Source organism: Oncorhynchus masou, chromosome 8 (genome assembly GCF_036934945.1).
Source record: "Oncorhynchus masou masou isolate Uvic2021 chromosome 8, UVic_Omas_1.1, whole genome shotgun sequence".
Taxonomy (NCBI): Eukaryota; Metazoa; Chordata; class Actinopteri; order Salmoniformes; family Salmonidae; genus Oncorhynchus; species Oncorhynchus masou.
The window spans coordinates 22,910,089-22,924,649 of NC_088219.1; the positions used below are offsets into that span (position 1 = coordinate 22,910,089).

A 14,561-nucleotide genomic window follows, 5' to 3' on the forward strand; every position below is an offset into this window, starting at 1 on the left:
CCTACATCTATATTGCATCTCAAAAGGATACTGACCATACTGTTATGTGCTGACTATACTGTTGATATTCCCTCTATGTTCACAGGTGCCCAAGATCCCACTGTGTTATGTGTCAGCAGGTCAGCAGTCAAATTCCAAACTACCTCATAATACAGATGTAGGACCTTAATTTGAGCCAGTGTGTTACATCAGGAAAATAATTCTACAGCAACAGGAAATGTGAATTATTATATTGATTATAAAAAAATGACATTTTTGAAGGGCTTGATACATTTTTCACAAGGGAAAATCAAGTCTGAAATTTCAAGCTTCAGAAGCCTTTTTAAACCTCAAATATACTACAAGTTTTACATATTCTCCATTGCAGGAAAGTTCTCCTGCAACAGAGTGATCAAATTAAAATCCTACATCTGTATTAGCATCACATGAAACATGGTAATGTACTTTGAATAGAACATAAATTATGAATTTTACTCTCATGAAAATGTTATGTGCAGCAGACCCCTGGGCTTAGTGTGGATCATGTGGGGGGACAAATTGTGTTCATATACAGTACAGACTGGGAACATCTTTTGAACATTGTATATGAGAAAAGATGAGCGGTATTATCAATGTGGGGACAGTTCATTTCTTTTATGAGTCAAAGGTGCTTATCAATTGTGTTATTTACTGTGTGTGTGTGTGTGTGTGTGTGTGTGTGTGTGTGTGTGTGTGTGTGTGTGTGTGTGTGTGTGTGTGTGTGTGTGTGTGTGTGTGTGTGTGTGTGTGTGTGTGTGTGTGTGTGTGTGTGTGTGTGTGCGTGCGTGCGTGCGTGCGTGTTTGTGTTAATTACTGACCGACTGGTAGGTTGTGCCCCTCTTGTGGAAAACCCTGTGGACATAGAAACAGTCAAGAGAATTGGACAATGGGACCAGAGAGAGAGAGAGAGTAAGACAGTGACTGAAAATAGAGGTGCAGAGCAATAAGGGACAAAGAGGAAGAGCGAGAGACAGAAAAGGAAAAGAGAATTAGAAAGAGTGAGTGAGAGGAGGAGAGGAGAGGAATAGATAAGACGCATCACTTTGGTTAACCCCTGTATTGATCAGAATGTGCTTTAGATTTTGAATCATTGACTAGCACTCAGGTAAATTGGATTCAATGCCCCAGTGACTGCCTGCATGGCACTCTCAGAAATGGCACTGTACAGAAAAGCCCTCCGATTTAACACTGCAGGGCTATCGGTTTGCCTCAGAGCTGTGATTGCAGTAACCAGTAATGTTATTTACATTTAAAGACCCAACTTGTAGTACTCACTTGTGAAGACATACAGAATAACTTAATCAGTATTGTCAAGGCTCTGCGCTTTGAATGTGTCACACACTAAGAAGTCAGCCAGTCAATGCTGCTGGGGTGTCACACAGAGCTCCTTCTGAAAGCAAAGATGTCTGGCAGAAAGCCAGGCTTTTTAACGAATGATGGGGACTACTATTTGAGAAATATTAAATAGTGAAACATCAGACTGAAAAGTGAGTAACACTTTCTTTGACATGAAAATGACAACCGTGTCATAAAACCCGGGGACAAAGTGTTGTCATGTCCATTCATTCAAATATAATAATGTACTTGCTATGGTACATAACGATGAAGACTTCCATATCACAGTGTCAGGCTGTTCTACCATAAAACAAAGCGTGGCAACCGGTGGCTGACATACTAATTCTGACATGCATCCTACTGTTTATTGACACATCTGTCATTGCGATCCAGGATGTCCTGTCATTTCTGACATGATGCAAACCCACTGTTTGTGACATAACAGGACTATGTCTAAGACAAACCTTTGAATGTGTAGGTGTGTCCAAACTTATATACACAGTGGGGAGAACAAGTATTTGAAACACTTCCGATTTTGCAGGTTTTCCTACTTACAAAGCATGTAGAGGTCTGTCATTTTTATCATAGGTACACTTCAACTGTAAGAGACGGAATCTAAAACAGAAATCCAGAAAATCACATTGTATGATTTGTAAGTAATTAATTAGCATTTTATTGCATGACATAAGTATTTGATCACCTAACAACCAGTAAGAATTCCGGTTTTCCGGCTCTCACAGACCTGTTAGTTTTTCTTTAAGAAGCTCCCCTGTTCTCCACTCATTACCTGTATTAACTGCACCTGTTTGAACTCGTTACCTGTATGAAAGACACCTGTCCACACACTCAATCAAACAGACTCCAACCTCTCCACAATGGCCAAGACCAGAGGGCTGTGTAAGGACATCAGGGATAAAATTGTAGACCTGCACAAGGCTGGGATGGGCTACAGGACAATAGGCAAGCAGCTTGATGAGAAGTCAACAACTGTTGGCGCAATTATTAGAAAATGGAAGAAGTTCAAGATGACGGTCAATCACCCTCGGACTGGGGCTCCATGCAAGATCTCACCTTGTGGGGCATCAATGATTATGAGGAAGGTGAGGGATCAGCCCAGAACTACACGGCAGGACCTGGTCAATGACCTGAAGAGAGCTGGGACCACAGTCTCAAGAAAAACCATTAGTAACACACTACGCCGTCATGGATTAAAATCCTGCAGCGCACGTGAGGTCCCCCTGCTCAAGCCAGCGCATGTCCAGGCCCGTTTGAAGTTTGCCAATGACCATCTGGATGATCCAGAGGAGGAATGGGAGAAGGATATGTGGTCTGATGAGACAAAAATAGAGCTTTTTGGTCTAAACTCCACTCGCCGTGTTTGGCGGAAGAAGAAGGATGAGTACAACCAAGAATACCATCCCAACTGTGAAGCATGGAGGTGGAAACATCATTCTTTGGGGATGCTTTTCTGCAAAGGGAACAGGACGACTGCACCGTATTGAGGGGAGGATGCTAGATCTTGGCCAACAACCTCCTTCCCTCAGTAAGAGCATTTAAGATAGGTCGTGGCTGGGTCTTCCAGCATGACAAGGACCCGAAACACACAGCCAGGGCAACTAAGGAGTGGCGCCGTAAGAAGCATCTCAAGGTCCTGGAGTGGCCTAGCCAGTCTCCAGACCTGAACCCAATAGAAAATCTTTGGAGGGAGCTGAAAGTCCGTATTGCCCAGCGACAGCCCCGAAACCTGAAGGATCTGGAGGTCTGTATGGAGGAGTGGGCCAAAATCCCTGCTGCAGTGTGTGCAAACCCGGTCAAGAACTACAGGAAATGTATGATTTTCTGATGTATCAAATACTTATGTCATGCAATAAAATGCAAATGAATGACTTAAAAATCATACAATGTGTAACGGCGTTCTTCTTTAGTTGAAAGAGAGTCGGACCGAAATGCAGCGTGTAAGTTACTCATGTTTATTAGGACGACAAACGAACGAACTATACACGAATAACTAATAAATACAAAAAACAACAAACAGAACGTGAAACCTAATACAGCCTGACTGGTGCACACTACACAGAGACAGGAACAATCACCCACGAAATACAAAGCAAAAACCAGGCTACCTAAATACGGTTCCCAATCAGAGACAACGAGAATCACCTGACTCTGATTGAGAACCGCCTCAGGCAGCCAAACCTATTAAACACACACACCCCTAATCAGCTACAATCCCAGACACTACAAACCCCAATACGAAAACACAATACATAATAACCCATGTCACACCCTGGTCTGACTAACTAATAAACTAAAACACAAAATACTAAGAACAAGGCGTGACAGAACCCCCCCCCCCTAAGGTGCGGACTCCCGAACGCACCTCAAAACCATAGAGAGGGTCCGGGTGGGCGTCTGTCCATGGTGGCGGTTCCGGCTCCGGACGTGGACCCCACTTCATAAATGTCATTGTTCCTCCCCTTCGCGTCCATGGATAATCCACCCTAACCGCCGACCATGGCCGAATAGTCCTCACCCAGAACCCTACATAACAGAGGAGCAGCTCGTGACTGAGGGGCAGCTCGGGGCTGAGGCAGCTCGGGACTGAGGGGCAGCTCGGGACTGAGGGGCAGCACTGAGGGGCAGCTCGGGACTGAGGGGCAGCTCGGGACTGAGGGGCAGCTCGGGACTGAGGGGCAGAAGCAGCCCAGCACTGAGAAAAAGCCCAGTACTGAGATGAAGCCCAGTACTGAGATGAAGCCCAGCCAGGCAGTTGAATCCGGCAGATCCTGGCTGACTGGCGGATCCTGGCTGACTGGCGGATCCTGGCTGGCGGATCCTGGCTGACTAGCAGATCTGGCAGATCCTGGTTTACTGGCGGATCCTGGCGGACTGGCAGATCCTGGCCGACTGGCGGATCCTGGCTGACTGGCGGATCTTGGCTGACTGGCGGATCCTGGCTGACTAGCAGATCTGGAAGAGTCTGGTTGACTGGCAGATCTGGAAGAGTCTGGTTGACTGGCAGATCTGGAAGTCTGGTTGACTGGCAGATCTGGAAGAGTCTGACTGGCAGATCTGGAAGAGTCTGGTTGACTGGCAGATCTGGAAGAGTCTGGTTGACTGGCAGATCTGGAAGAGTCTGGTTGACTGGCAGATCTGGAAGAGTCTGGTTGACTGGCAGATCTGGAAGAGTCTGGCTGGCAGATCTGGAAGAGTCTGGCTGACTGAGATCTGGAAGAGTCTGGCTGACTGATCTGGAAGAGTCTGGTGACTGACTGGCAGATCTGGAAGAGTCTGGCTGATTGGCAGATCTGGAAGAGTCTGGTTGACTGGCAGATCTGGAAGAGTCTGGTTGACTGGCAGATCTGGAAGAGTCTGGTTGACTGGCAGATCTGGAAGAGTCTGGCTGACTGGCAGATCTGGAAGAGTCTGGCTGACTGGCAGATCTGGAAGAGTCTGGCTGACTGGCAGATCTGGAAGAGTCTGGTTGACTGGCAGATCTGGAAGAGTCTGGCTGACTGGCGGATCTGGAAGAGTCTGGCTGACTGGCAGATCTGGCTGCTTCATGCTGACTGACGGCTCTGGCTGCTCCATGCTGACTGGCGGCTCTGGCTGCTCCATACAGATTGACAGCTCTGGCGGCTTCATGGAGACTGGCAGCTCTTTGCAGACTGGCAGCTCTGGCTGCTCCATGCAGACTAGCAGCTCTGGCTGCTTCATGCAGACTGGCAGCTCCATGCAGACTGGCAACTCCATGCAGACTGGCAACTCCATGCAGACTGGCAGCTCTTTGCAGACTGGCAGCTCTGGCTGCTCCATGCAGACTAGCTGCTCCATGCAGACTGGCAGCTCTGGCTGCTCTATGCAGACTGACAGCTCTGGCTGCTCCATGTAGACTGGCAGCTCAGGCTGCTCTATACAAACTGACAGCTCTGGCTGCTCCATGTAGACTGGCAGCTCAGGCTGCTCTATACAGGCAGGAGGCTCCGGCAGCGCTGTAGAGGAGGAAGGCTCTAGAACCGCTGAAAAGACAGGAGACTCCGACAGCGCAGGAGAGGGAGAAAGCGCTGGCTGCGCTGAACAGGCGAGGCACACTGAAGGCCTGATGCGTGGTGCTGGCACTGGTGGTATTTGGCCGAGGACACGCACAGGAAGCCTAGTGCGGGGAGCTGCTACTGGAGGGCTGGGGTGTGGAGGTGGTACTGGATAAAGGACAGGCACAGGAAACTTGGTGCGGGAAGCTACTACCGGAGGACTGGTGTGTGAAGGTGGCACAGGATGGACTGGACCGTGAAGGTGTACTGGAGAGCCTGAATGCAGGACTGGCACAGGACGTGCAAGGCTAGGTAGGTACACAGGAGGCTTAGTGCGTGAGGCTGGCACACTTTCCACCAGCCGACTAACACGCACCTCAGGACTAGTATGGAGTGCTGACCCAGGTGCCATTAAATCCCCGACACGCTCCGTCGGACGAATATTATACCTAAAGCATCAAACTAGCAACTCCCTCATTAAACTCTCCTCCAATTTCCCCATTAACTCCTTCACAGTCTCTGCTTCGCTCACCTCCAACACTGGTTCTGAACTCCTCCTTGGCTCTTCACAATAAACAGGGAGAGTTGACTCAGGTCTGTCTCCTGACTCAGCCACTCCCCCTGATAGCCCCCCCCCCAAAACATTTTTGGGGCTGCTTTTCGGGCTTCCATCCACGTCGCCGTGCTGCCTCCTATACTTGCGCCTCTCCGCTTTAGCCGCTTCTAATTCCTCCTTGGGGCGGTGATATTCACCAGGCTGAGCCCAGGGTCCTTTTCCGTCCAGTTCCTCCTCCCATGTCCAATTCTCCAAATGGTGTAGCCTCTCCCACTGAAGCTGCTTCTGTTGCCTTTCGTGTAGCTCCTGTTTCCTCTTCGCCTGCTGCACTTTAGGGCGGCTACACTCCTCTGGTTTAGCCCAGGGTCCTCTTCCGTCAAGGATTTCCTCCCATGTCCAGAAATCCTTAAAACGCGGCTCCTCTTTGCGCTGCTCCTGCCTGTTGACACGCTGCTCGGTCCGTGTTTGGTGGGTGATTCTGTAAAGGCGTTCTTCTTTAGTTGAAAGAGAGTCGGACCGAAATGCAGCGTGTAAGTTACTCATGTTTATTAGGACGACAAACGAACGAACTATACACGAATAACTAATAAATACAAAAAACAACAAACAGAACGTGAAACCTAATACAGCCTGACTGGTGCACACTACACAGAGACAGGAACAATCACCCACGAAATACAAAGCGAAAACCAGGCTACCTAAATACGGTTCCCAATCAGAGACAACGAGAATCACCTGACTCTGATTGAGAACCGCCTCAGGCAGCCAAACCTATTAAACACACACATCCCTAATCAGCTACAATCCCAGACACTACAAACCCCAATATGAAACTACAATACATAATAACCCATGTCACACACTGACTAACTAATAAACTAAAACACAAAATACTAAGACCAAGGCGTGACACAATGTGATTTTCTAGATTTTTGTTTTAGATTCCGTCTCTCACAATTGAAGTGTACCTATGATAAAAAATTACAGACCTACATGCTTTGGAAGTAGGAAAACCTGCAAAATCGGCAGTGTATCAAATACTTGTTCTCCCTATATATATATATATATATATATATATATACATACACTTAGTTTGGAGTCATTAAAACTAGTTTTTCAACCACTCCACACATTTCTTGGTAACAAAATATAGTTTTGGCAAGTTTACAGTACACTAAGTTGACTGTGCCTTTAAACAACTTGGAAAATTCCAAAAAATTATGTCATGGCTTTAGAAAGTTCTGATACACTACATGACATAATTTTAGTCAATTAGAGGTGTACCTGTGGATGTATTTCAAGGCCTACCTTCAATCTCAGTGCCTCTGCTTGACATCATGGGAAAACCAAAATAAATCAGCCAAGACCTCAGAAAACAAATTGTAGACCTCCACAAGTCTGGTTCATCCTTGGGAGCAATTTTCAAACTCCTGAAGGTACCACGTTCATCTGTACAAACAATAGTACGCAACTATGAACACCATGGGACCAGACAGCCGTCATACCACTCAGGAAAGAGACGCGTTCTGTCTCCTAGAGACACTTTGGTGCGAAAAGTGCAAAAAAAACAACAGCAAAGGACCTTGTGAAGATGCTGGAGGAAACAGGTACAAAAGTATCTATATCCACAGTAAAACCAGTCCTATATCGACATTACCTGAATGGCCACCTGAAAGGACACTCAAAAAAGATGCCACTGCTCCAAAAACAAACATAAAAAAGCCAGACTAAGGTGTGCAACTGCACATGGGGACAAAGATCATACTTTTTGGAGAAATGTCCTCTGGTCTGATGAAACAAAAATAGAACTGTTTGGCCATAATGACCATCGTTATGTTTAGAGGAAAAAGGGGGAGGCTTTCTAGACGAAGAACACCATACCAACTGTGAAGCACGGGGGATGGCAGCATCATGTTGTGGGGGTGCTTTTCTGCAGGAGGGACTGGTGCACTTCACAAAATAGATGACATCATGAGGGAGGAAAATTATGTGGATATATTGAAGCAACATCTCAAGACATCAGTCAGGAAGTTGAAGCTTGGTCGCAAATGGGTCTTCCAAATGGACAATGACCCCAAGCATACTTCCAAAGTTGTGGCAAAATGGATTCAAGACAACAAAGTCAATGTATTGGAGTGGCCATCACAAAGCCCTGACCTCAATAGCAGAGAAAATTTGTGGTCAGAACTGAAAAAGCGTGTGCCCGCAAGGAGGCCTACAAACCTGACTCAGTTACACCAGCTCTGTCAGGAGGAATGGACCAAAATTCACCTAACTTATTGTGGGAAGCTTGGGGAAGGCTACCCAAAATGTTTGATCCAAGTTAAACAATTCAAAGGCAATGCTACCAAATACTAATTGAGCGTATGTAAACTTCTGACCAACTGGGAATGTGATGAAAGAAATAAAAGCTGAAATAAATCATTCCCTCTACTATTATTCTGACATTTCACATCCTTAAAATAAAATGGTGATCCTAACTGACCTAAGATAGGGAATTTTTACTAGGATTAAATGTCAGGAATTGTGGAAAAACTGAGTTTAAATGTAGTTGGTTAAGGTGTATGTAAACCTCCGACTTCAACTGTACATAGGCGTACAGGTGCCCATTATCAGCAACCATCACTCCTGTGTTCCAATGGCACGTTGTGTTAGCTAATCCAAGTTTATAATTTTAAAAGGCTAATTTATCATTAGAAAACCCTTTTGCAATTATGTTAGCACAGCTGAAAACTGGCCTTCTTTAGACGAGTTGAGTATCTGGAGCATCAGCATTTGTGGGTTCGATTATAAGCTCAAAATGGCCAGAAACAACTTATTTTCTTCTGAAACTCGTCAGTCTATTCTTGTCCTGAGAAATGAATGCTATTCCATGCGAGAAATTGCCAAGAAACTGAAGATCTCGTACTACCCCTTCACAGAACAGCGCAAACTGGCTCTAACCAGAATAGAAAGAGGAGTGGGAGGCACAGACGCACAAATGAGCAAGAGGACAAGTACATTAGAATGTCTAGTTTGAGAAACAGACGCCTCACAAGTCCTCAACTGGCAGTACTCGCAAAACACCAGTCTCAACATCAACAGTGAAGAAGTGACTTCGGGATGCTGGCCTTCAAGGCAGAGTTCCTCTGTCCAGTGTCTGTGTTCTTTTGCCCATCTTAATCTTTACTTTTTATTGGCCAGTCTGAGATATGGCTTTTTCTTTGCAACTCTGCCTAGAACTGCCACCACAGTTCCCTCATAGGCCACCTAAAGGACTTGGCACAAGTTCATAAGCAGAAAGCGTAACCAACAAATCCCACTCTAGGCAACACACTACTCATGTTGAGCATAATATTAACCTAACAATGACTTAACTTATTTGTTGCTGAATGTCTTACCATTCTATCCATCATTTTGTTTTGGGGAGGACTTGTGTATTTTCTGGTGAGGTTATTCTCTGCTAGGAATGCAGCGACTTCAGCCTGGATATGAAGGACATTTTCTCTCCTTGGTAGTCCACCATCAGCGTTGCCAGAACGTGTAATCCATACGCAATGCTGTGATCTCTCAAGACTGCTTCTGAACCTCCACTGAGTAGTCGGGGAATATTCGGATCCATGCACTTTCAAGGCTCAGATGGCCCTTCTCCTGAGAGAGTCCTATGTGTAATTTATCTTGAAGTTGCAGAAATCTTACCATGACATTGCGCGGCGGCTGACGGGGGGGGGCCACTTGGAGACCTGTGCGCAATTTGTAGTTTAATGTGCCGGGACACTGGAGCCAAACAGGTTGAAGAAGAATGTTTCAAAGAAGGCTATAGGATCATATCCTTCTCGGTCTTCTGCCAGGCCTTGGATTTTCAGATAAAATTTCCTACATCTATTTTCCAGTGCTGTGTTCTTATTTTTCAAGGCCTCCAGCTGCCTTGTAAGTGTTTTGTCTTCTCCATCGCTGATGCGTTGCTCCATTGTATTTACCCATCCATTCCCCAATGTGACTGATTTGTGTTACTGATTTGATTTGTGTGTGCGTGCATCTGTGTGTTTATGTGTGTGCGCGCGTGTGGGTGTATGTGTGTGCTCATGCATGTGTGTGTCTGTCCCACAGGACGATGAGTGTGCAAACGTGACAACAGCCACCCACTCCTACCTGTGCAGATCAGTCATTGTTACCTGCCCTCCTCACCTGGCAGGTCAGTGTGTGTGTCAGGCCTCACCCTAACTCTGTCACCCCTACCCCATCACCCCTTTAATGAAATACCCAGTGACACAGCAAATCACAACTCAGCCATTCCTGTGTATTAACCACGGCAGCCATGCAGATATGATAAGACCCTGGTTCCACTGACTCATGCCTGGCTGTGTCTCCCATGGCGCTCTTGCTCCCTGGCTCTATGAACTCTGGCTCTACCCTACCCATGGAGCTGGGATGGAGGCATGGCCCTAATGCCCGCCACCCATCGAGCCTCGGTCTTATCCAGGACACTTAATGAGACAGGTCTGGGAACAGTATTGAATTATGCAGCAGGGATCATCCAGGCTCTGTCGCCAGTGGCCCGCTGGATCTAAATCAGCTAGGGAGGCAGCCTGGCTGGTGACAGGGATTCTTAAAACCAGAGGCAGTGCAGTGATTTAAAGGTCTGTCCAAAAAGAGGGGTGAATGATGAATAAAATTAGCATACCCTGCTTAAAGTCATCTGTGTGTTCACTTTGAAATTCAGATGCCCTGGAAACTGTCCAGGCATTTCCAGTCACAGGAAGCTGGGTATGGATAGACCTTGACATAAAGCTGGGTATGGATAGACCTTGACATAAAGCTGGGTATGGAGAGACCTTGACATAAAGCTGGGTATGGATAGACCTTGACATAAAGCTGGGTATGGATAGACCTTGACATAAGCTGGGTATGGATAGACCTTGACATAAAGCTGGGTATGGATAGACATTGACATAAAGCTTGGTATGGATAGACCTTGACATAAAGCTGAGTATGGATAGACCTTGACGTAAAGCTGGGTATGGAGAGACCTTGGCATAAAGCTGGGTATGCATAGACCTTGACATAAAGCTGAGAATGGAGAGAACTTGACATAAAGCTGGGTATGGATAGACCCTGACATAAAGCTGGGTATGGATAGACCTTGACATAAAGCTGGGTATGGATAGACCTTGACATAAAGCTGGGTATGGAGAGACCTTGACATAAAGCTGGGTATGGATAGACCTTGACATAAAGCTGGGTATGGAGAGACCTTGACATACAGCTGGGTATGGAGAGACCTTGATATACAGCTGGGTATGGATAGACCTTGACATAAAGCTGGGTATGGAGAGACCTTGGCATAAAGCTGGGTATGGAGAGACCTTGACATAAAGCTGGGTATGGAGAGACCTTGGCATAAAGCTGGGTATGGAGAGACCTTGACATAACGCTGGGTATGGAGAGACCTTGACATAACGCTGGGTATGGAGAGACCTTGACATAACGCTGGGTATGGAGAGACCTTGACATAAAGCTGGGTATGGATAGACCTTGACATAAAGCTGAGTATGGATAGACCTTGACATAAGCTGGGTATGGAGAGACCTTGACATAAAGCTGAGTATGGATAGACCTTGACATAAGCTGGGTATGGAGAGACCTTGACATAAAGCTGTGTATGGATAGACCCTGACATAAAGCTGGGTATGGATAGACCTTGACATAAAGCTGGGTATGGAGAGACCTTGACATAAAGCTGGGTATGGAGAGACCTTGACATAAAGCTGGGTATGGAGAGACCTTGACATACAGCTGGGTATGGAGAGACCTTGACATACAGCTGGGTATGGATAGACCTTGACATAAAGCTGGGTATGGAGAGACCTTGGCATAAAGCTGGGAATAGAGAGACCTTGACATAAAGCTGGGTATGGATAGACCTTGACATAAAGCTGGGTATGGATAGACCTTGACATAAAGCTGGGCATGGAGAGACCTTGACATAAAGCTGGGCATGGAGAGACCTTGACATAAAGCTGGGTATGGAGAGACCTTGGCATAAAGCTGGGTATGGATAGACCTTGACATAAAGCTGGGTATGGATAGACCTTGACATAAAGCTGTGTATGGATAGACCCTGACATAAAGCTGGGTATGGATAGACCTTGACATAAAGCTGGGTATGGAGAGCCCTTGACATACAGCTGGGTATGGAGAGACCTTGACATAACGCTGGGTATGGAGAGACCTTGACATAAAGCTGGGTATGGATAGACCTTGACATAAAGCTGAGTATGGATAGACCTTGACATAAGCTGGGTATGGAGAGACCTTGACATAAAGCTGGGTATGGATAGACCTTGACATAAAGCTGGGCATGGAGAGACCTTGACATAAAGCTGGGTATGGAGAGACCTTGACATAAAGCTGGGTATGGATAGACCTTGACATAAAGCTGGGTATGGAGAGACCTTGACATACAGCTGGGTATGGAGAGACCTAGACATAAAGCTGGGTATGGATAGACCTTGACATAAAGCTGAGTATGGATAGACCTTGACATAAGCTGGGTATGGATAGACCTTGACATAAAGCTGGGTATGGAGAGACCTTGACATAAAGCTGGGTATGGATAGACCTAGACATAAGCTGGGTATGGATAGACCTTGACATAAAGCTGGGTATGGATAGACCTTGACATAAAGCTGGGTATGGAGAGACCTTGACATAAGCTGGGTATGGATAGACCTTGACATAAAGCTGGGTATGGATAGACCTAGACATAAGCTGGGTATGGATAGACCTTGACATAAGCTGGGTATGGATAGACCTTGACATAAAGCTGGGTATGGAGAGACCTTGACATAAGCTGGGTATGGATAGACCTTGACATAAAGCTGGGTATGGAGAGACCTTGACATACAGCTGGGTATGGAGAGACCTAGACATAAAGCTGGGTATGGATAGACCTTGACATAAAGCTGGGTATGGATAGACCTTGACATAAGCTGGGTATGGATAGACCTTGACATAAAGCTGGGTATGGAGAGACCTTGACATAAAGCTGGGTATGGATAGACCTTGACATAAAGCTGGGTATGGAGAGACCTTGACATACAGCTGGGTATGGAGAGACCTAGACATAAAGCTGGGTATGGATAGACCTTGACATAAAGCTGAGTATGGATAGACCTTGACATAAGCTGGGTATGGATAGACCTTGACATACAGCTGGGTATGGAGAGACCTTGACATAAAGCTGGGTATGGATAGACCTTGACATAAAGCTGAGTATGGATAGACCTTGACATAAGCTGGGTATGGAGAGACCTTGACATAAAGCTGGGTATGGATAGACCTTGACATAAAGCTGGGCATGGAGAGACCTTGACATAAAGCTGGGTATGGAGAGACCTTGACATAAAGCTGGGCATGGAGAGACCTTGACATAAAGCTGGGTATGGATAGACCTTGACATAAAGCTGGGCATGGAGAGACCTTGACATAAAGCTGGGTATGGAGAGACCTTGACATAAAGCTGGGTATGGATAGACCTTGACATAAAGCTGGGTATGGAGAGACCTTGACATACAGCTGGGTATGGAGAGACCTAGACATAAAGCTGGGTATGGAGAGACCTTGGTATGGAGCAGGATTCTGACTAAGGAAGAAGTGAGGACGTTGTGTAAAGCCAACTCACACTGTCATGCACACGCACACTTGGGCGGTATCCAGATTTCCATACCTTCATACTGTTCATCTTCCATATTACAGGTAGTGCACACAAGGGACACTATTGTGGGACACACAAGGGACACTAAACAACAAAACAAATGTTAACAAAGTTCTAGCGAATTCCCATAGCGGACGCTAGCTAAATGCTAACAAGCTCAAACGAACATAAACTAATTGCAAGGACAGACAACCCAGATCATAGAGTACAACTATCTCAAAAGGCGAATCCAGGAGGGGATTGATTGTCCCTGCTGTAACCAAGAAGCTGGCTCATGCAAGCTAGCCACCTATAACTATCAAGTTAGCAAACCAAATGCATAGCTGGAGCCCTGAGCTGGAGACATTTTAGATAGTTAACACATAGTTATAGCTAAGATATTTAGCTGGCGAACATGAGTAGTGAATTTCAAGTGTAACTTGATCACCTCTTTCGGCTGCACAACAGTGGATCGTCAAGTCACTAAACGTCCCTTTTCCCTGTGTCCTCTTTGTTAACAAACATACCTTGTGACTGACTCAATTGAATTTTATTGAATAAAATATATATATATTCACAATAATAATAATCACACTGTGGGTATTTCAAATACCCCGGTATACTGTATACCACCCAAGCCTGACCCACACACATTCCTTATCAATCGTACATAGTCATTACCCTCCATACAAAGAAAGACATGTTTTCATCACAATGATGAAAATCATCACAGGTTTCATCACATTGGACATACTCCAATTACACACTTAAGAACACTCAGATGTTATACTCATTATATAGATCCACAAGACGAAACACACACATGACAGTGACACACACATGTAATGCAAACACACACAGAGCCCTTCTCTGGCACTGTCTGCGTGTTGCATGTTCTCTGATCATGTTTTGGTGGTTGTAGAACTTATCCCCCATCCATCCATCT

At 45.9% G+C, this 14,561-nt stretch overlaps 1 pseudogene; it reads right to left on the minus strand.

Annotated features, from left to right (window-relative positions):
• LOC135543786 (uncharacterized) overlaps nucleotides 1-14,561 on the minus strand; it is a 102,300-nt pseudogene that overhangs the window by 65,649 nt on the left and 22,090 nt on the right.